The sequence below is a fragment of the Pseudorca crassidens genome, chromosome 8, assembly GCF_039906515.1.
Source record: "Pseudorca crassidens isolate mPseCra1 chromosome 8, mPseCra1.hap1, whole genome shotgun sequence".
Taxonomy (NCBI): Eukaryota; Metazoa; Chordata; class Mammalia; order Artiodactyla; family Delphinidae; genus Pseudorca; species Pseudorca crassidens.
Genome location: NC_090303.1, coordinates 67,999,708 through 68,021,940, shown reverse-complemented (window position 1 = coordinate 68,021,940; position 22,233 = coordinate 67,999,708). Strand labels below are relative to the sequence as shown.

At 37.3% G+C, this 22,233-nt stretch overlaps 1 protein-coding gene across 1 annotated transcript in view; it reads right to left on the bottom strand.

Annotated features, from left to right (window-relative positions):
- Window positions 1-17,637: 17,637 nt before the first annotated feature.
- Window positions 17,638-22,233, bottom strand: part of DNAJB9 (DnaJ heat shock protein family (Hsp40) member B9) — a 700,153-nt gene continuing 695,557 nt past the window's right edge. Inside the window, exon 21 of the transcript XR_010945587.1 lies at window positions 17,638-18,264. The gene's annotated coding sequence lies outside the window, so the exon portion shown is untranslated. The remainder of the gene's footprint in view (window positions 18,265-22,233) is intronic.

Here is a 22,233-nt window from a genome sequence, read left to right as displayed (position 1 = left end):
GTGAATGCTTATGGTCCTGGACTTGTGTTAGGAGATTTTTGATTACTGATTCAATCTCCTCAGTAGTAACTGATGTGTTCAGATTTTCTATTTTCTCATGATTCAGTCTTAATAGGTTGTATATTTCCAGGAATTCATCCGTTTCTTCTAGGTTGTCCAGTTTTGGAGTACAATTATTTATAGTAGTCTCTCATGATTGAGTTGTAGTGCTGTCTCTTTCATTTCCAATTTTGTATATTTGAGTTCTCTTTTTTTCATGTTGAGTCTAGCTAAAGGTTTGTCTATTTTGTTTATCGTGTTAAAAAAACACCTCTTAGTTTCATTGATCTTTTCTAGTGTCCTTTTAGTCTTTAGTTCATTTATTACTGCTCTGATTTTTATTATTTCCTTCCTTCTGCTAACTTTGGGCTTAGTTTGTTCTTTTTCTAGTTCCTTGAGATGTAAAGTTAACAAGATGTCTCTTCTGATAGAACTTATGTTAATAGGGATGATAGACAATAAACATGGAAAGAAAACAAGAACAAATATCAAATGGCAGGTTTCAGTTGGAGCGCAGGGAGAGGACTGGGGTTGGCGGCTTGAACATAGCCTGAAGGGTTTAGTGCGCCACGGCTAGCCGGGAGGGAGTCCGGGGAAAAGTCTGCACCTGCCGAAGAGGCAAGAGACTTTTTCCTCCCTCTGTTTCCTGGTGTGCGAGGAGAGGGGATTAAGAGCGCTGCTTAAAGGAGCTCCAGAGATGGGCGCGAGCCGCGGCTAAAAGCGCAGACCCCAGAGACGGGCACAAGCCACAGCTAAAAGCGCGGACCCCAGAGACGGGCGCGAGCCGCAGCTAAAAGCGTGGACCCCAGAGACGGGTGGGAGACGCTAAGTCTGCTGCTGCCGCCACCAAGGGGCCTGTGTGCAAACACAGGTCACTATCCACACCTCTTTTCTGTGGAGCCTGTGCAGCCCGCCACTGCCAGGTTCCCGGGATCCAGGGACAACTTCCCCGGGAGAACGCACGGCGGGCCTCAGGCTGGTGCAACGTCACGTCAGCCTCTGCCACCACAGGCCCGCCCCGCACGCAGTGCCCCTCCCTCCCCCACGGCCTGAGTGCGCCAGAGCCCCCGAATCAGCGGCTCCTTTAACCCCGTCCTGTCTGAGCAAAAAAAAACCAGATGCCCTCCAGCAACGTACACCCAGAGGCAGGGCCAAATCCAAAGCTGAACCCCTGGGAGCTGTGAGAACAAAGAAGAGAAAGGGAAATCTCTCCCAGCAGCCTCAGAAGCAGCGGATTAAAGCTCCACAATCAACTTGATGTACCCTGCATCTGTGGAATACATGAATAGACAACGAGTCATACCAAATTGAGGAGGTGGGCTTCGAGAGCAAGATCTATGATTTTTCTTCCCTTTTCCTCTTTTTGTGAATGTGTATGTGTATGCTTCTGTGTGAGATCTTGTCTGTATAGTTTTCCTTCCACCATTTGTCCTAGGGTTCTATCCGTCCATGGTTTAAAATTTTTTTCTTAATAATTAATTTTAATAACTTTATTATACTTTTCTTCCTCCCTCCCTCCCTTCCTTCCCTCCTTTAGACAATCCCAAATTGAGGAGGTGGTCTCTGAGAGCAAGATTTATGATTTTTCCCTCTTTACCTCTTTTTGTGAGGGTGTATGTGTATGCTTCTGTGTAAGATTTTGTCTGTATAGCTTTGCTTCCAACATTTGTCCTAAGGTTCTATCCGTCCCTTTTTTTTCTAAATAAGTATTTTTTAATTCAATAACTTTATTATACTTTATTTTATTTTACTGTATCTTCTTTCTTTTTTCCTTCTTTCCCTCCTTCCTTCCTCCCTCCCTCCTTTCTTTCCTTCTTGCCTGCCTTCTTTCTTCCTTCCTTTCTTCCTTCCTTCCTTCCCTCCTTTCTTTCTCCACACTTCTGCTAATTCTCTCTACTTTTTCTCCCTTTTATTCTGAACCGTGTGGATGACAGGCTCTTGGTGCTCCAGCCAGGAGTCGGGCTCTGCCTCTGAGGTAGGAGAGCCAACTTCAGGACACTGGTCAACAAGAGAACTCCCAGCTCCACATAATATCAAACGGCGAAAATCTCCCAGAGACCTCCGTCTTAACACCAGCACCCAGCTTCACTCAACGACCAGCAAGCTACAGTGCTGGACAACCTATGCCAAACCAATAGCAAAACAGGAACACAACCCCACCCGTTAGCAGAGAGGCTGCCTAAAATCGTAATAAGGCCACAGACACACCAAAACACACCACCAGACGTGAACCTGCCCACGAGAGAGACAAGATCCAGCCTCATCCACCAGAACACAGGCACTAGTCCCCTCCACCAGGAAGCCTACACAACCCACTGAACCAACCTTAGCCACTGGGGACTGACACCAAAAACAACGAGAACTATGAACCTGCAGCCTGCAAAAAGGAGACCCCAAACACAGTAAGATAAGCAAAATGAGAAGACAGAAAAACACACAGCAGATAAAGGAGCAAGATAAAAACCCACCAGACCTAACAAATCAAGAGGAAATAGGCAGTCTACCCGAAAGAGAATTCAGAATAATGATAGTAAGGATGATCCGAAATCTTGGAAATAGAATGGACAAAATGCAAGAAACAGTTAACAAGGACCTAGAAGAAATAAAGATGAAACAAGCAACGATGAACAACACAATAAATGAAATTAAAAGTACTCTAGATGGGATCAATAGCAGAATAACAGGCAGAAGAATGGATAAGTGACCTGGAAGATAAAATAGTGGAAATAACTACTGCAGAGCAGAATACAGAAAAAAGAATGAAAAGAACTGAGGACAGTCTCAGAGACCTCTGGGACAACATGAAACGCACCAACATTCGAATTATAGGGGTTCCAGAAGAAGAAGAGAAAAAGAAAGGGAGAAAATCTTTGAAGAGATTATAGTTGAAAACTTCCCTAATATGGGAAAGGAAATAGTTAATCAAGTCCAGGAAGCACAGAGTCCCATACAGGATAAATCCAAGGAGAAATACGCCAAGACACATATTAATCAAACTGTTAAAAATTAAATACAAAGAAAGCATTTTAAAAGCAGCAAGGGAAAAACAACAAATAACACACAAGGGAATCCCCATAAGGTTAACAGCTGATCTCTCAGCAGAAACCCTACAAGCCAGAAGGGAGTGGCAGGACATACTGAAGTGATGAAGGAGAAAAACCTGCAATCAAGATTACTCTACCCAGCAAGGATCTCATTCAGATTTGATAGAGAAATTAAAACCTTTACACACAAGCAAAAGCTGAGAGAGTTCAGCACCACCAAACCAGCTTTACAACAAATGCTAAAGGAACTTCTCTAGACAAGAAACACAAGAGAAGGAAAAGACCTATAATAACGAAGCCAAAACAATTTAGAAAATGGGAATAGGAACATACATATCGATAATTACCTTAAATGTAAATGGACTAAATGCTCCCACCAAAAGACACAGTTTGGCTGAATGGATACAAAAATAAGACCCATATATTTGCTGTCTATAAGAGACCCACTTCAGACCTAGAGATACATACAGACTGAAAGTAAGGGGATGGAAAAAGATATTCCATGCAAATGGAAATCAAAAGAAAGCTGGAGTAACAATTCTCATATCAGACAAAATAAGCTTTAAAATAAAGACTATTAGAAGAGACAAAGAAGGACACTACATCATGATCAAGGGATCGATCCAAGAAGATATAACAATTGTAAATATTTATGCACCCAACGTAGGAGCACCTCAATACATAAGGCAAATACTAACAGCCATAAAAGGGGAACTCGACAGTAACACATTCATAGTAGGAGACTTTAACACCCCACTTTCACCCCTGGACAGATCATCCACAATAAAAATAAATAAGGAAACACAAGCTTTAAATGATACATTAAACAAGATGGACTTAATTGATATTTATAGGACACTCCATCCAAAAACAACAGAATACACATTTTTCTCAAGTGCTCATGGAACATTCTCCAGGACAGATCATATCTTGGGTCACAAATCAAGTCTTGGTAAATTTAAGAAAATTGAAATTGTTTCAAGTATCTTTTCTGACCACAATGCCATGAGACTAGATATCAATTACAGGAAAAAATCTGTAAAAAATACAAAGACACGGAGGCTAAACAATACCCTACTTAATAAAGAAGTGATCACTGAAGAAATCAAAGAGGAAATAAAAAAATACCTAGAAACAAATGACAGTGGAGACACAACGACCCAAAACCTATGGGATGCCGCAAAAGCAGTTCTAAGAGGGTAGTTTATAGCAATACAAGCCCACCTTAAGAAACAGGAAACATCTCGAATAAACAACCTAACCTTGCACCTCAAGCAATTAAAGAAGAACAAAAAAAACCCCCAAAGTTAGCAGAAGGAAAGAAATCATAAAAATCAGATCAGAAATAAATGAAAAAGAAATGAAGGAAACAATAGCAAAGATCAATAAAACTAAAAGCTGGTTCTTTGAGAAGATAAACAAAATAGATAAACCACTAGCCAGACTCATCAAGAAAAAAAGGGAGAAGACTCAAATCAATAGAATTAGAAATGAAAAAGAAGTAACAACTGACACTGCAGAAATACAAAAGATCATGAGAGATTACTACAAGCAACTCTATGCCAATAAAATGGACAACCTGGAAGAAATGGACAAATTCTTAGAAATGCACAACCTGCCAAGACTGAATCAGGAAGAAATAGAAAATATGAACAGACCAATCACAAGCACTGACATTGAAACGGTGATTAAAAATCTTCCAACAAACAAAAGCCCAGGACCAGATGGCTTCACAGGCGAATTCTATCAAACATTTAGAGAAGAGCTAACACCTATCCTTCTCAAACTCTTCCAAAATATAGCACAGGGAGGAACACTCCCAAATTCCTTCTACAAGGCCACCATCACCTTGATACCAAAACCAGACAAGGATGTCACAAAGAAAGAAAACTACAGGCCAATATCACTGATGAAAACAGATACAAAAATCCTCAACAAAATACTAGCAAACAGATTCCAACAGCACTTTAAAAGGATCATACACCATGATCAAGTGGGGTTTATTCCAGGAATGCAAGGATTCTTCAATATACACAAATCAATCAACGTGATACGCCATATTAACAAATTGAAGGAGAAAAACCATATGATCATCTCAATAGATGCAGAGAAAGCTTTCGACAAAATTCAACACCCATTTATGATAAAAACCCTGCAGAAAGTAGGCAGAGAGGGAACTTTTCTCAACATAAGAAAGGCCATATATGACAAGCCTACAGCCAACATCATCCTCAATGGTGAAAAACTGAAAGCATTTCCACTAAGATCAGGAACAAGACAAGGTTGCCCACTCTCACCACTGTTATTCAACATAGATTCGGAAGTTTTAGCCACAGCAATCAGAGAAGAAAAGGAAATAAAAGGAATCCAAATGGGAAAAGAACAAGTAAAGCTGTCACTGTTTGCAGATGACATGATACTATACATAGAGAATCCTAAAGATGCTACCAGAAAACTACTAGAGCTAATCAATGAATTTGGTAAAGTAGCAGGATACAAAATTAATGCACGGAAATCTCTGGCATTCCTATATACTAATGATGAAAAATCTGAAAGTGAAATCAAGAAAACACTCCCATTTACCACTGCAACAAAAAGAATAAAATATCTAGGAATAAACCTACCTAAGGAGACAAAAGACCTGTATGCAGAAAATTATAAGACACTGATGAAAGAAATTAAAGATGATACAAATAGATGGAGACATATACCATGTTCTTGGATTAGAAGAATCAACATTGTGAAAATGACTCTCCTACCCAAAGTAATCTATAGATTCAATGCAATCCCTATCAAACTACCACTGGTATTTTTCACAGAACTAGAACAAAAAATTTCACAATTTGTATGGAAACACAAAAGACCCGAAATAGCCAAAGCAATCTTGAGAACGAAAAACGGAGCTGGAGGAATCAGGCTCCCTGACTTCAGACTATACTACAAAGCTACAGTAATCAAGACAGTACGGTACTGGCACAAAAACAGAGAGATACATCAATGGAACAGGATAGAAAGCCCAGAGATAAACCCATGCACATATGGACACCTTATCTTTGATAAAGGTGGCAGGAATGCACAGTGGAGAAAGGACAGCCTGTTCATTAAGTGGTGCTGGGAAAAGTAGACAGATACATGTAAAAGTATGAAATTAGATCACTCTCTAACACCATACACAGAAATAAGCTCAAAATGGATTAAAGACCTAAATGTAAGGCCAGAAACTATCAAACTCTTAGAGGAAAACATAGGCACAAGACTCTATGACATAAATCACAGCAAGATCCTTTCTGACCCACCTCCTAGAGAAATGGAAATAAAAACAAAAATAAACAAACGGGACCTAGTGAAACTTCAAAGCTTTTGCACAGCAAAGGAAACCATAAACAAGATCAAAAGACAACCCTCAGAATGGGAGGAAATATTTGCAAGTGAAGCAACTGACAAAGGATTAATCTCCAAAATTTACAAGCACTCATGCAGCTCAATAACAAAAAACCAAACAACCCAATCCAAAAATGGGCAGAAGACCTAAACAGACATTTTTCCAAAGAAGATATACAGACTGCCAACAAACACATGAAAGAATGCTCAACATCATTAATCATTAGAGAAATGCAAATCAAAACTACAATGAGATATCATCTCACACCAGTCAGGATGGCCATCATCAAAAAATCTAGAAACAATAAATGCTGGAGAGGGTGTGGAGAAAAGGGAGCACTCTTGCACTGCTGGTGGGAATGTGAATTGGTTCAGCCACTATGGAGAACAGTATGGAGGTTCCTTAAAAAACTACAAATAGAACGACCATGTGACCCAGCAATCCCACTACTGGGCATATACCCTGAGAAAACCATAATTCAAAAAGAGTCATGTACCAAAATGTTCATTGCAGCTCTATTTACAATAGCCTGGAGATGGAAATAACCTAAGTGTCCATCATCGGATGAATGGATAAAGAAGATGTGGCACACATATACAATGGAATATTACTCAGCCATAAAAAGAAACGAAATTGAGCTATTTGTAATGAGGTGGATAGACCTAGAGTCTGTCATACAGAGTGAAGTAAGTCAGAAAGAAAAAGACAAATACCGTATGCTAACACATATATATGGAATTTAAGAAGAAAAAAAAGTGTCATGAAGAACCTAGGGGTAAGACAGGAATAAAGACACAGACCTACTGGAGAACGGACTTGAGGATATGGGGAGGGGGAAGGGTGAGCTGTGACAGGGCGAGAGAGAGTCATGGACATATACACACTACCAAACGTAAGGTGGATAGCTAGTGGAAAGCAGCCGCATGGCACAGGGATATCGGCTCGGTGCTTTGTGACCGCCTGGAGGGGTGGGATAGGGAGGGTGGGAGGGAGGGAGACGCAAGAGGGAAGAGATATGGGAACATATGTATATGTATAAGTGATTCACTTTGTTATAAAGCAGAAACTAACACACCGTTGTAAAGCAATTATACCCCAATAAAGATGTTAAAAAAGAAAAATCAAATAGCAGTTGATAAGGACTCTGCAGAAAATTTCAGCTAGTTAATGCGAAAGGATAATTTAAAGGGGAGATAGCGAGTCAGGGAATATCTCTCTAAATGAATCACAAGAATAATTAACCATATGAAAATCAACATAAAAAATTCCTAACAGATGAACAGTTGGCGCAAAAACCCTAAGGTGAGATCTAACTTTGAGAAACGGAAATAGCAGCTATGTTGCTAAAGCAGGTAAGAGAAGAAATGGCATGCATGGCTCCAGGGAGGTAGGCAAAGGTTATTATCACATAAAACTTGATCTATCAAGGAAAATAATTTGCATTTTACTCTAAGTAACCCATTGGAAACCCATTGGAAATTAACGGATCACCACTGTTCTTACGAGAAAGGCAAAATTCCTTAAAAATATTTGATATTTTATGCCTGTTAGCATGCATTGTATTATTCCACCTTACCGTCTCCTTTTGTATCATACTCTTCCTTGCTTTGGGTTCTACAGCATAGCTGGCTATCTTTCAGTCCATTCAATTTCCATGATTCCTCAGACCAAAAGGCATTTGACCATGCTGCTTCTTTCACCTGAGATAACTGAAGTTATAAATAAATGAGTGGATTGTTTTTAGACATTGTAAGAAACCAACTCATACCCAGACTTCTGAAATAATAAAACAACTGGAAAGGGGGAAAACAGGAGACTTCCTCCCAACCTCACTTCTTGCTTCAACATTAAAGTCAGTGCCTGTTCCACCAGAACCACTTTCCATCTCTCAGTCTCAATATTTATTATGTATTTGTAGATCCGACATTTCTCTGTAAAGCAACACAGTCTGAAACAGAAGGGAATCTGTGACGGTACATTTTATTCTGAGTTAAGTCATGTAAAGTAAAAACAAGATGAGCATACAGAGCTGTACACTCCAGAGAGAACTGTGTTTCCATGCAAAAGAAGACATACAGATTCCTTTAAATTATGACAGGAACCAGGAATGAAAAATACATAATTCTCACCTCAGGCAAACAGAGCTGCATTCTATAAACGCCTAATATAAAGTAGGGCCTATGTAAGAGTTATCTAAATAATTTAACTTAAAAGTAAAGTAAAGATACATGGAAGTACAGAACATAGACATCCTGTCAGCAGCTTCTTGGTCAGAACAGATCTCTACTGCTATACAGACTTGGGAGGTGAGGGTGTGTGTAGGGCTGGGCGGCCTATAAAATATTCCACAACAAAGCATAGAGCCATTTTCTTAAAATAAGCAGAAGTAAACCTATAAAAATATTTATGACAGGAAAGAATATGACGTGTAAAACTATATCAATTTTGAGTTTTCAGAATATTTTAAAAATTCATGAAATAAAATATTAAAAATGAAATTTAAAAGAGTATTATGATATATATGCAACAATGCTAAGAAATTAAAGATGAAAACAGAAAAAATATTTTCATGAGTTAAGAAAGAACAGAATGAACCAACACAAAGTCAAATCAGCAATTTGGGAAACAGACTGAAAATATCTTTAAAATATAACTATGAAAGACATAATGGATATGAAAAGCTGATAACATATAGAAAATATACAGAGAATATAGTTTCACATCATGGGTAAACTACATTTCTGAAAAATAAGCTTGAATAAATAAAATAGAAAAATAAAGAAAAAACAAAAGAAATATTCAAAAATATTCCCACTGTGTGCGTGTCTGTGTTTAACTAACCTACTGACTGTAAGAATTCACTATATTCTAGGCTCAAATAATGCAAAAATAACATGAGTTTGACATATTCTGGAAAAGTTTTACATTTTGATAATAAAGAAAATAAGATAATAAATTCTAATGCATAAAAACATAACCATTTTTAGGGAATGTAAAGTAATTCTGGTTTATTACATTTTCATAACCTACCATCAATGTGTAAAGACAGTCTAAAGAGATTTTTTAATATGCAAAATAACACAACATTTAAAAATGATCTTTGTTACCTGGTCCCAAAAATTCCCTAACTGAAAACATTAACTCTAAAACAGAGAAGTCTGGATTTATAGAATGGCATAAGCCTGATTCTATCTCTCATCATCTCTGTGATGGCTATTCGTTATATTTAAAATGAAGTTTAGATCACTCATTCATTCAGTATATTTTTTGAGCACGAATTAGGCCAAGGACTATGCTAGGCAGCAGAATAATGACAAAAATAATGAGCAACATGGTAACAAAAGTGCAAAAGAAAAAGACCAATATTGAATCTTACAGGATGATTACATAAAGTTAATGATACAAGTCTAGAAACACAGATCTTACTGCAAAGAAGGAAACTGTGGAGCAAGAGAGTATTAAGCTAAATTTATCTTAGATTAAGAGGAGTCATAAATAATGAAATTGTTCTTGAATATGGAAATTTTGAAAATCATAAATTTAATCGTGTATTATTTAAAGCTATAGTATAAACTCAATCATTTAAGACAAGAGCAAAAAAGCAAAGATATACCTATATAATAAATACTATAATTAAAATAATTTTAAATATCATGAAAAATAATACATAAAAGACACACTAGATATTAACATACATTAAAAAAATTACCCATTAAGAGAAAACATGTATTTTATTTGCAGAAAAAGCAATAAACTGTAAGAATATATTATTTTTTTGAGAAATAACTAAAGCACAAAATTAAATAAAAATGTAAAAATGGAATGATATGTGAAATAATTTTGAATATGGAGAATTTTAAGAGTTTTTGTATATGATGCCTATGAGAATGGGTATAGGTAAATAATATCCCTAAACAGCTATCCTTGTTGGTACTATAGGTGATTTTACAATTTGTAATTTCTATATTTCCATTTTTTTCTTAAAAAGTATATACTTTAAGATTAGTTTAGGAGTCGAAATTTTTATGAAAAAGCAAACAAATATCTCTGGCTTATTTATTATTTTGTTTGAGCAGAATATTTCTCATCTGTCTTGCTTAATTAACTAGTCAAGTCAGTACTTTATTTCAGCAAAGATGAATAAATTTAGGAATTAATGGCTATGCACAGGGAATATTCTTAGATATCATGACCTTGATTTTAATGTGTCTCTAGAAATGCTGGATATTAAATGAGCTGGAACTTGTTTATTTTTCATCATTTGAAGAAATATTTATTCTTACCTGATATACTTGCCCCCAAAGCTCTTGAGATTTTTTGTTCTACTTTCCTAGCAAATGGCAACTTTGAAGTGTCTATTTCATTTGAAAAGTAGTGCATACATTTCAAATGTTTAAATACGACAGGAATAAACATCATTAGGATTCCATTTATGATTCATAAATGATAAAATGGTTATTTTAATCATTTTTTTATGAGGCCACTTTAACCAGTCATCAGCTCCCCCATTATACTCTAATTCCTGCGTTCAGACAGCAGAATTTTCCATTTTTGCAGAGCGTTCTCTTGCCCCATGGCATTTCTGATAATTCATCACCCAGAACTAATTACTTTAAAATCCTTTATACATTTTCCATTTGCTAAGTTCCACCTTAAAGTCTGCATTACCAGAGAATTATTTTTGCTTCTCTTCCCCTCTCTGCACAAAGCCTTCCTGGCCCCTCTCCCCTCCATTTATTCCTGAGATCTTTTAATTCCTCTTCTCCATTTAATGTTGAGAGGTTAAGTTTAGCTCCCGTTTTTCTCCACAGACATGCATGTCCCAACTCATGCCAGAGCTCAGCAAAGCAAAAAGGGTTTCTAATGAACAGGACTCTCCTGAATTTTATGGCATTTTATTAAGCATGAATTTTGATTCCTCTCACGAAACACAAGTATTTCTTCCTAAAATATAACATACTCCCCTGAAAGGGAGTTCAGTGAATTAAGATTTCTCTGTCCTCTTCCGCCACTATAATAGAGCCCAGTAATGCTTAAAATGTGGTTCCTGGCCTAGTGTCAGCGTCACCTGTGACCATGATAAAAATTCAGATTCTTGGGCCCTAATCCAAACCTACTGAATCAGAAATTCTAGGGGTTTCCCCATTGATTCTGATGCCTGCAAAGGTTAACAAGCAATGAAAATAATCTGCAGCAACACAGAAAAATCGTAACATGTATGGACTCAAAATATACTTCTATGTGACTGGGTCATATTAAGAATGGCAGCACAGGGTTGGGAACGGAGGTGGAGAGGTGGGGAGGCACCGGTACATTCAAAGTTGAGTTCTGGTCACGCTGCCCTGAACTTGCCTCATCCCCTGCTTCACTCTTTAATAGCCCTCTTGAGCCTGTTTGTCCTACTCCACTTTCTTCTTCCTCCATCACACAGTTCACTTTAACTCATTGCTGGATGCCTACATACCTGACCTGGATTCAAATCTACCTGAAACTTCTGTGCTTTCCACAGGCAGGGCTCACCCTACTCCCAGGTGAGACTGACCAACTGCTCCAGTTCTCTCCCAGGTGAGACTGACCAACTGCTCCAGTTCTCTATGTATCATTTTCCTAGTTTCCCACTTCTATAGCCTTAAACCACCTGGTAACAATTTTTATGGTGTTTCACTGAATGCCTGAGGTCATCAGTAATTCTCTCCACCCTGTCTGGATTGGAACGCCAACATCTTCTGGCACTGAATAACCTGCTGCATCTCTGAGCTATTTCTAGCCCTACAGCAGCCAGTCTTTGTTAGATCTTGCTGAGTTTTTTGCTCTGTGCATGCACAGGCCAGCCTTTGGCCAAATGCCTGAAGGTAAACCCCTGCCCCCCCGCACCAGACCTCTTATGCCTTCCTCTGCTCAGCAGCCTTTCCTCGTGTACTCTGCTCCACAGTCACCTCGGAAGCTTCAAACTTTGATCTGTACCACCTCAGCTTAGCAACGCTGTTCTCTTCTTAGGCTCTACCTCCACACTGTCCTGTCAGAGTTCCCCCAGAGAGAAAGGCAACACAAACATGAGGCTTAAACTGTATGTCTCACTTCTCTTGAGGATTCATCATCCTTTGCTGTCTGTTGTCAAACGCCCAGTATGGGAACATAGTCAAGTGCCAGTTAACCCATCAAGGCTGAAAGAGAAGTTCTGAGTCTTGTTTTGAATTTTATTTTTTTTTCAAGCTGTAATCTTTCATGTCTGTCTTTCATTCTGACTATATTTAGCAATCCATAACTTGCTAATTGTAAACGTTTTGGAATTTTTTGTAGACTAGACTCCCTAAGAAGAAGAGCCTGAGCTAGAAACTTGGTGAAAGTGATGTACGGAGGGGAGGGCTCTCAGGAGAAGGGGCGAGAGGGAAGCAGGATGCGGAAGGAGAGCAAGTCAGGAAAGGTGTGGTTTTGCCCGGAGCACTGCCTTTCGCCTGACCCCACAGGAAGCTCTGGAACACGAACTAAAGCAGAGTCATTCTCCACCGTGAGGCAAGCGGGCCAGTTTTATGTACCCTCATTTCAATCAGTTGTTGACTGATGGCTCTCCTGGGCAGTGCTGGTGGGTGCTTTTGGGGTGGGAATGTATAACTTCCCGGATAGGTTTGCTCCTATTTAGCTGAGGGAAATCCTCTGATACAGGGGTTAACTTTGGGCCTTTGGCAGTGAACGTTCGTCCTGCTGGTGAAGAGAACGTGAGCAGACAAAGAAAAAAAGAAAGGAGAGGAGAGGAGAGAAGAGGAAAAGAAAGGTAAGAAAAAGAGAAGGGAAGGGAAGAGAAGGAAAAAAAAGAAAGAAAAAAAGCATCCACTAAATTCTTGTAAACCAAATAAATAATTTGGGGGATACAGTGAGTATAAATAGCATTAGCGACTTTTGTTTTGTTTTTTTGCGTTATGCGGGCCTCTCACTGTTGTGGCCTCTCCCATTGCGGAGCACAGGCTCCGGACGCGCAGGCTCAGCGGCCATGGCTCACGGGCCTAGCCGCTCCGCGGCATGTGGGATCTTCCCGGACCAGGGCACGAACCTGTGTCCCCTGCATTGGCAGGCGGACTCTCAACCACTACGCCACCAGGTAAGCCCAGCATTAGCTACTTTTTAAAAGAAACCTTTTCAGGGCTTCCCTGGTGGCGCAGTGGTTAAGAATCCGCCTGCCAATGCAGGGGACACGGGTCCGAGCCCTGGTCCTGGAAGATCCCACATGCTGTGGAGCAACTAAGCCCGTGTGCCACAGCTACTGAGCCTGTGCTCTAGAGTCCACAAGCCACAGCTACTGAGCCCGCACGCCACAACTACTGAAGCCCATGCAGCTAGAGCCCGTGCTCTGCAACAAGAGAAGCCACTGCAATGAAAAGCCCACGTACCACAGTGAAGACCCAACGCAGCCAAAAATAAATAAATTTATATTAAAAAAAACCCCAAATACTTTATTTGAATGTCTAAAATAATATTTAATGTCAGTTTTATTAAATATTAGAGAAAGTTTTATATTTCTACTTAAACTGAAAAAGTTTTGCTTTTAATAATATCCAATTCTGAGGTGAAAATCTCTCAGAAAAAAACTAACATTGATTCCTTAAAATTAGGAATTCAGATTTTTACAAGGAGAACAGACTAATCAATGTTTTTTTATATGAAAACATGTATTCCCTTTGTAAAAAAAAAAAAAAAGACATGATCTCCAGAGAATTTCTAGAGTCATTGTTTGTCTTTCTGCAAGCGGTATATAAATTCCTTCCTGTTGGGTTTGCCATTATGATTAGCATCATTGTTGGCGATATTTGCCGTCATCTGCTTACTTTTTTCTCATGTATTTGGAATGCTTATGAGTAAAAGTCTTTTTAAATATAATTTGTTAAAGAATATTTTGAAAAATCCCAAAATCAAATTTTCATACTTAACATAATTATTGAAAATACTTATTCAAAATATGTTTATTCTAGCTGATGTTTACTATTTATTGAGCATTCACCAGGTTGTATGCAATGCCTTTTCTGTACTTTTTCCCCTTTCCCAAAGAAATGGAAGTCATTTAATTCAAGAATTCTTACCAAAGATGTATGAATTTATGCACACTTACGATCTTCTGAGGATGATCTATAACACCTGTTTTCAACTAAATTGAAGGAAATACCCTGTATAATGCATGTTCTGTCAGAAAAGCAATATGGGAAATGAAAGCTAACATTTCATGAGGCTGCTACGTCACTTCATATTGAAAGGTAGGTCAATCAATCAATCTTTGAAAAAATTACTGGTACTCATTTTATGTGAAATACTTCACTACATGTTTAAAGGGAAATATAATATGGAAACCTACTTCCCAAAGTTTTTGCATTATAATTGGTGGCATCCTAGCATGATAGGAGCCAAAAAGAACAAAAAGAAATGCTTCCCCTGTATACCTGTGGTACTTGTCAGATAGTCTTAGGATATAGGTAGAGGGATGCTTCACAGAGGTAAAAAGACATCAATCTATTAAATGATGAGAGAAAAAAGCTGTAAAATAAGTTTCACAAATTAAGTAAATCTTTACACACCTATAACCTTGAAAATATAACTTCAGGAGTTTTCAGAGCAGAATGTTGCAAACCTTCTAAAAGGATTCATAATGTTAGCCCTGTAGCCTGAGACTTACATTAAAAGGCTTCTGTGAACATTAATCCACTTCCCAATGAGTAGTCTTGACAGATTCAAGAATAAAAATCAAGGATTGGTCAATTGTCATTCTCACTCCTTCCCTGGCAATTCATTTGGCATTGTGCAGACCTATCCAGAGAGCTTAGCATGAAACACTGTGAAGAGTGCTTGAAATTGAAACGTTTGAAATTTCAGAGGACTTAAATGAAGTTGAGTTAGCCTGGCCTCATTTTCCTGGTCAGTAAAGGCTTTTCAGACAGTAAAAACCTACATTTTAGCAGTGTATTCTACATAAATAAAAGAATCTTCACATAAGACATCTATTTTAATTAAAGTTGGAAAACGGAGTGCTTGAAAAACAAAACTATCTCTTTTCTCAGCTTTCTGGTCTGGAGGTACTTTCCTGAATTTAAAATCAGAAATGTTTAAGTGGTAACAGCAACACATTGGCAGACTTCTCCATCCTTCTGAAATACCAGAGTCATTTACATTTGATGTGCTCTAGTATTTTTAGTGCTCAATCCACCTTCTGAGTAGCCGGAGTGTCTTTCTAAGAATTCTGCCAGAAATCAAAAATGTCACCATTTGTAATCTGTATTATGTTTTAGGCAGCTAACAACTGAGAACTTTGTCTTCACCTGATGATTTGGAGTAGACTCTGTCAGGGGGCCAATGACAAGTCAAGAGAATGAACTGGAACTAAGAACTAAGAATCTGGGAAAGGAGAAAACAGGGATGGTGCTCAGTCAGCATCCTTATTAGAGAATATTAGTTAATCCTACTAGCCTAGAAAAGCAAAATCAATGCACAAATCCAAAGGCAAGGAGAGGGTACGAAAAATGCAGATACAGCCGGAGCCCAGATCTCTGAAATAGAAGGGCAGTGAGATGGTTGTGAAGCAAGGCTGACCCAGAAAAGCTACTGCAAGTGTGACTGGAGCGGCCTGCTTACTATTCTTTGCTGTTGAGACATGCAGCAAGTTTCAAAGGGTCAGGCTGCCTCAAAGGTATGAAGTCAGGATATAGAGCTAATAGGCAAGTTGGAAATCTATGAAATTAGATAATGCAGTAAAGGCTTCAACTGTGATATATATATCCTAATGAGAAAAATTCACATTTATTGTAGTGCCTGGTATAGGACTAGATTCCAGAGCATTTTGTCATTGTTAAAATTCTTGCTTGTCAAACTTTCTTCATTATATATTGACCTCATTTTGTTAGTTAAGAGTTAAGTTTTTAACTTAAAAATAAATAGAATTATTTAGTATGCCCTACACTAAAGCTACTTTCCATGATCTTCCATAATATCCATTATCATAGCAGTCATATCTGCTATGATGTGACTGACCACTTGGATATGGTACCTATATTGCCATCTACTGGAAACTATTTCAAATTACATACGGAAGCACCAGACCACAGAGAATGCTATAAGAGTTCAGTTCTTTATACAGTGACATAATGGTGAAATTTCTGGTAGACAACATGGTAAAAATAAGCACTATGTGGTAACTCTGCTTTCAGTTCTTAATGAATACAAACAGCCTGTGTGAATTTCTTCACTCAGTGTGCCGGACGTGATTTTGTACAATCAACACCTCATCACCTGATGGTTCTAAATGTTCTGTTTTTGACACACAGGGATGCTTCAAAGTTTTATTAATAAAGTAAAAGACTGGACTTCCCTGGTGGCGCAGTGGTTAAGAATCCGCCTGCCAATCCACCAGCAGGTTCAATCCCTGGTCCAGAAGATCCCACATGCCGTGCAGCAGCTAAGGCCATGTGCCACAACTACTGAGCCTATGCTCTAGAACCCGTGAGCCACAACTACTGAGCCCGCGTGCTACAACTACTGAAGCCTGTACACCTAGAGCCCGTGCTCCACAACAAGAGAAGCCACTGCACTGAGAAGCCCGCGCACCGCAACGAAGAGTAGCTCCCGCTCGCCGCAACTAGAAAAAGCCTGTGCGCAGCAACGAAGACCCAACGCAGCCAAAAAATAAATAATACATTTTTTTAAAAAAGTAAAAGGGGCTTCCCTGGTGTCGCAGTGGTTGAGAGTCCGCCTGCCGATGCAGGGGACACGGGTTCGTGCCCCGGTCTGGGGAGATCCCACATGCCGCAGAGTGGCTGGGCCCGTGAGCCATGGCCACTGAGCCTGCGCGTCCGGAGCCTGTGCTCCGCAACGGGAAAGGCCACAACAGTGAGAGGCCTGCGTACCGCAAAAAAAAAAAAAAAGTAAAAGACAAGTTTGAATTTATTCCATAAGGAAAATTATGAATACTTCTTAAATTCATGTTTTATTCTAAACACTGGTATTCTGATGTTGTGTCTTCTCATAATGTTTATACTCAAAGGAAATAGAAAGGAAATGCCTTTCCTTTGTATAATTTAAGGTAAAAAACAGTATAATTTAAAAGTAAATTTAAAAAGTATAATTTAAGGTAAATAGCATAAATATTTGAAAAACATGTAAAATGTAATATTATGCATAAAAATGTAGACTTTAAAATTCATTTTGTTGTATTTTAATAAATTGGGCCCAGAAAGACATGGTGATTAAAATCACAACTATGTTATGGTAACATTTAGGATGAGAATACCAAGCCTGGGAAAGAATATGATTTAATTTAATCTTAACCACACAGTGACTTTTTACAGGGTTCAATTTTCATTAAATTTTTTAAATAAGATCTTGAGGATCTGGAAAGTATTTAAGCAAATCAAATTAAATATTTTTTGGTACCAATAATGTATGATATACAATTTTCTACAAAAGAAGTATGATTTCTTGTTATTATAAAAATACGTTGATTCCACATAAAATGTATCAAAATTTACTCCAGTATTATATTAGACTTTTTTTATGTAATAAAGTACCATCATCAGAAAACTTAATATATTGGAAATTTTGCATTCTTCTTCATGGAAATTGTTAAGAAAGCAAATTGCTCAATATCTACCATCTATCCATAACTGTAAATATTACAGAAGTGATTTGTACTCACAACAATGCTACATATGTCTCTGTCTTCTGATCTTTGAATTATGCTTCTTAAAATATATTGCATCAGTCTTGAAGAATTATATGATGGCAAAGATCCTTGAAAGTGTATCTGATTCCTTTTGTTGGCTTCAGCTGGAAATGCATGAAAGTCATACTAGATGGGTGAGTCTTATTATTCAACAACTACACAGTAGCAGAAACCACAAATTCCCTTCCAAATAAGTTCATTCTTAAATTCAAAGACCTTTTCTATCAAAACAGTCCTTAATATATGTGACTGGGTTCATGCTGCTGTAGGTTAAATTTATTTCCTCCACGGAAATAGAGAATGACATGACATTGTATATTTAGGATATTATCAGTGAGTTCCCCGGAATGACAACTAGTCACAAGAACCCTTGCTAAAAATCTCTTTCATGTCAAAATTAATGTTCAAATATTAATTATATGATTATAATTATATGCTAGTCTCAGCTTTCTCTTTTAAGGAATAAATCTGGTTACTTAGTCGCATAGATCCCATCTTGCATTACAAGATTGTTGTTTTGAAGCTTAAGGGAAGAGTTTCAGTATCCTATTTTAGCTTCAACATTCTGAGAAACAAATTATGAGTTCTTCACCTGGATTTCAGTTATTGATTTTCCCTGGTATTTTGGATTCAATTCTTTCTACAGTGAGACAACAAGAGACTCATTTCCCTACGATATTTACCCTTGGCCATACATTGGTTAGTATTACAGAGAAATGCTAAAGAGTATAATATCCAGCCAAAAAGTTCAACTTGGAGAGAAAAAGGCTGGAATTCTAAAGACTCCATTTGCCTTCCCTAAAGTCATGAAGAAAGGCAACGACAGCATCTTATAAATATTTCCCACTGCCATAGAACACTGATCCTGCATAGAGGTCTGGGTTTATAACTGAAATACCTCTGTTTTAGGATAGAGCATCAAGCTTAACGACATAGTTCAACTGAACTGGATCATCATCAGATTTGTGACACCTTCTAGAGATGGCCAATCAAATCTGTCACTGGTACTTGTGCCTGCACCATTTTTTTGTAGTCTTCTTGATTTCCTATTTAATTATTTCAGTCTAAGAAAAACAATTTACCTTCCCTAACCAAATCAGCCCGGCCTGGCATTTAGAAACTCATTCCAAATGATCTCTTTAAAGAGACCAACGTCATACACTTTGTAACAAGTTCTTTTTTGTTTTATTCTCTCCCCTTCTATTCCCTTTGGTTTCACTGTATCTACTCCAAAATGCAAAAGTGCTTAGAAAAAATACATCTGGGTTATATAGCAGGTCATCCAATTAGAATAATAGATAGCTCACTCACTAAAACATTTACCCAACTGAAGGATGCATCTAATCAGCAGGTCTTTCAATAACATATGCTGCACTGTGCTAGGGGTTACAAGTTCACAGATAAACGTGTTCTATTAAAAGAAGTATATATTCTGGAGGACAGTTTTGCCTGAAACATATACATGTATTTGGTCCTTTGAATTAATATCTTCTTAAAATACAAAATGCCTTATTTTGTGTCTAGCATATTTTAATCAGCATTATGTTTATACGCTCCATCTGTGTTGTATGTGTAGCTGAGGTTTGCTGAGGTTTGCTGATTTTCAGTGCAATAGATGGTTTCATGAAATAATTATATCACAATCATTTATCCATTTCATTCTTGATAGCCATTTATACTACTTACAGGTTTTAGCAATTTTAAATAACACTGCTATGAATATTTTGTGACAAGTCTTGTTGCACATGTGTACCCACCTATGTTGGAAGCAGAAAGGAATTGCAAAATCCTGGAAAATATCTACCTTTAAAGTTAATAGATTATATCAAATGGTTTTCCAAAGTGTTTATACAAAAATTTACTTCCATCAGCAGTGTATGAGAGATACTGTTGCTTTAGTTTTTAAATTTTTTTCCATATTAAAGTTTCTTTTTAGTTTTATTATTTATTTTTTTGGTGAGGTATATAGTTGTTTTACAATGTTGTGTTAGTTTCTACTGTACAGCAAAGTGAAGTAGAGTTCCCTGTGCTATACAGCAGGTTCTTATTAGTTATTTTATACATCTTAGGGTATATATGTCAATCTCAATCTCCCAGTTCATCCCACCACCCCCCGGTTTCCCCTTTGGTGTCCATACATTTGTTCTCTACATCTGTGTCTCTATTTCTGCCTTGCAAACCAGTTCATCTGTACCATTTTTCTAGATTCTACATATATGCGTTAATATATGATATTTGCTTTTCTCTTTCTGACTTCATTCTGTATGAAAGTCTCTAGGTCCATCCACGTCTCTACAAATAACCCAGTTTCGTTCCTTTTTATGGCTGAGTAATATTCCATTGTATATATATGTACCACATCTTCTTTATCCGTCTGTCGATGGGCGTTTAGGTTGCTTCCATGACCTGGCTATTGTAAATAGTGCTGCAATGAACACTGGGGTGCATACTGTTGCTTTAAATTCTTGTAAAAACTTGGTATTGCCAATCTTTATAGCCCTTCAGGAGGGTGTTTAGTGGTATGCTGTAGTAGTTTTGATTTGCATTCTCCAATGATTAATGAGATTGCACACTTCTTGTATTTTCATTGGCCATTTTGATATATCGTGTTTTGTGAAGTGCCTGTTCAAGTCTCTTGCCCGTTTTCTTTTGGATTCTGTGTTTCTCTGTATTCTGGATATGAGTCTTTTCTAGATTACATGGATTGCAAATGTTTTCATTAATTTTCCTTTCTCTCTTTCTGGTAACTTCCGATACATAATTTTAACTTAGTCCAATTTCTCAATGATTTTTATTATTAATGCTTTTAGGAGTCCTGTTTAAAAATATTTCTCTACCCAAGATCATAAAAGTGCTCTTTTATGTTTTCCAAAATCTTTCATGTTTGTGCCTCCCAAAGTCTGTACTGCACCAGCAATTGAAGAAAGGTCAAGTTATTTTTTTTCCCCATAGGGATATCCACTTGGCATTGTCCCATTTTTTGAAATGAAAATCTTTCCCTACCAGTCTACAGCACCACCCTTGTACCATATAAAATTGCATATATTCATGAGGCTGCTCTGATATATCTGTTCTGTTTCATTGATTTATTTATCTTAGCCAGTACTTTCGTAATTATTCTTGCTTTATAATTAAGCGTATATATCTGATAAGAGAATACCCTTTGCATTTCCAAACCAGTTATCAGTTTACCAATGTTCACATAATAATAACCTGCTGGCATTTTTACTGGGATTACATTGAATTTACGAATCAATTTGAGGGAATGTAAAAACATCTTTAAATTATTAAATCTCTTCATTCTTGGACATGATACTTAACAATATTTCTAGTGCTGTGAGAACTTTTCACAGGATTTATTGCAATGTATTTAAAATACTTTGATGCTATTGCAAAGGCTATATATACATGCACAAAATTTTACTTCTACTTTTTGACACAGTATCCAACAACTCTGTCAAATTTGCACATTAATAATGAATATGTGTATTCTCCCTTCCTTTTCCATTCTTTTACCTTTTAAAAAATTGCCTTATTGCACTGGCTATGATTTCAGGTATAATGCATAATAGAAGTGTTAAGAGAGGATATCTTTGTTTTAGCCTTAATCTTGGAGAGAAAGTATTCAGTAGTTCACTATCAAATACAAAGTTTCCTTGATGTTTTCTGTGCCTACCCATGATCAAATTAAGGAAGTTTCTTCTAGTCCTAATTTTTTAGAAGCTTTTTTTTTTAAATCATATATAGATGTTTAATTTTACCAAATATTTTCTGTACTAATTTAGTAGATTATATATCTGTCCTTTATTTTGTTAATATGAAAAATTAAATTGGTTGATTATTAAAGGTTAAGCCCACCTTTCCTTCCTGGAATAAACCTAATTTGATCATGATATGTCATCCTTTTTATATAATACTGAATTGGATATGCTTTTATTTTGCTTATAATTTTTGAATCTATGTTTAAAGTAAAGTTGATCTACATTTTACCTTCCTTGTAATGTCATTGTTGGGTTTAGTTTCAAAGAGTATCCTTACCTCATAAAAAGATATGAAAAGATCTCTATGTCATG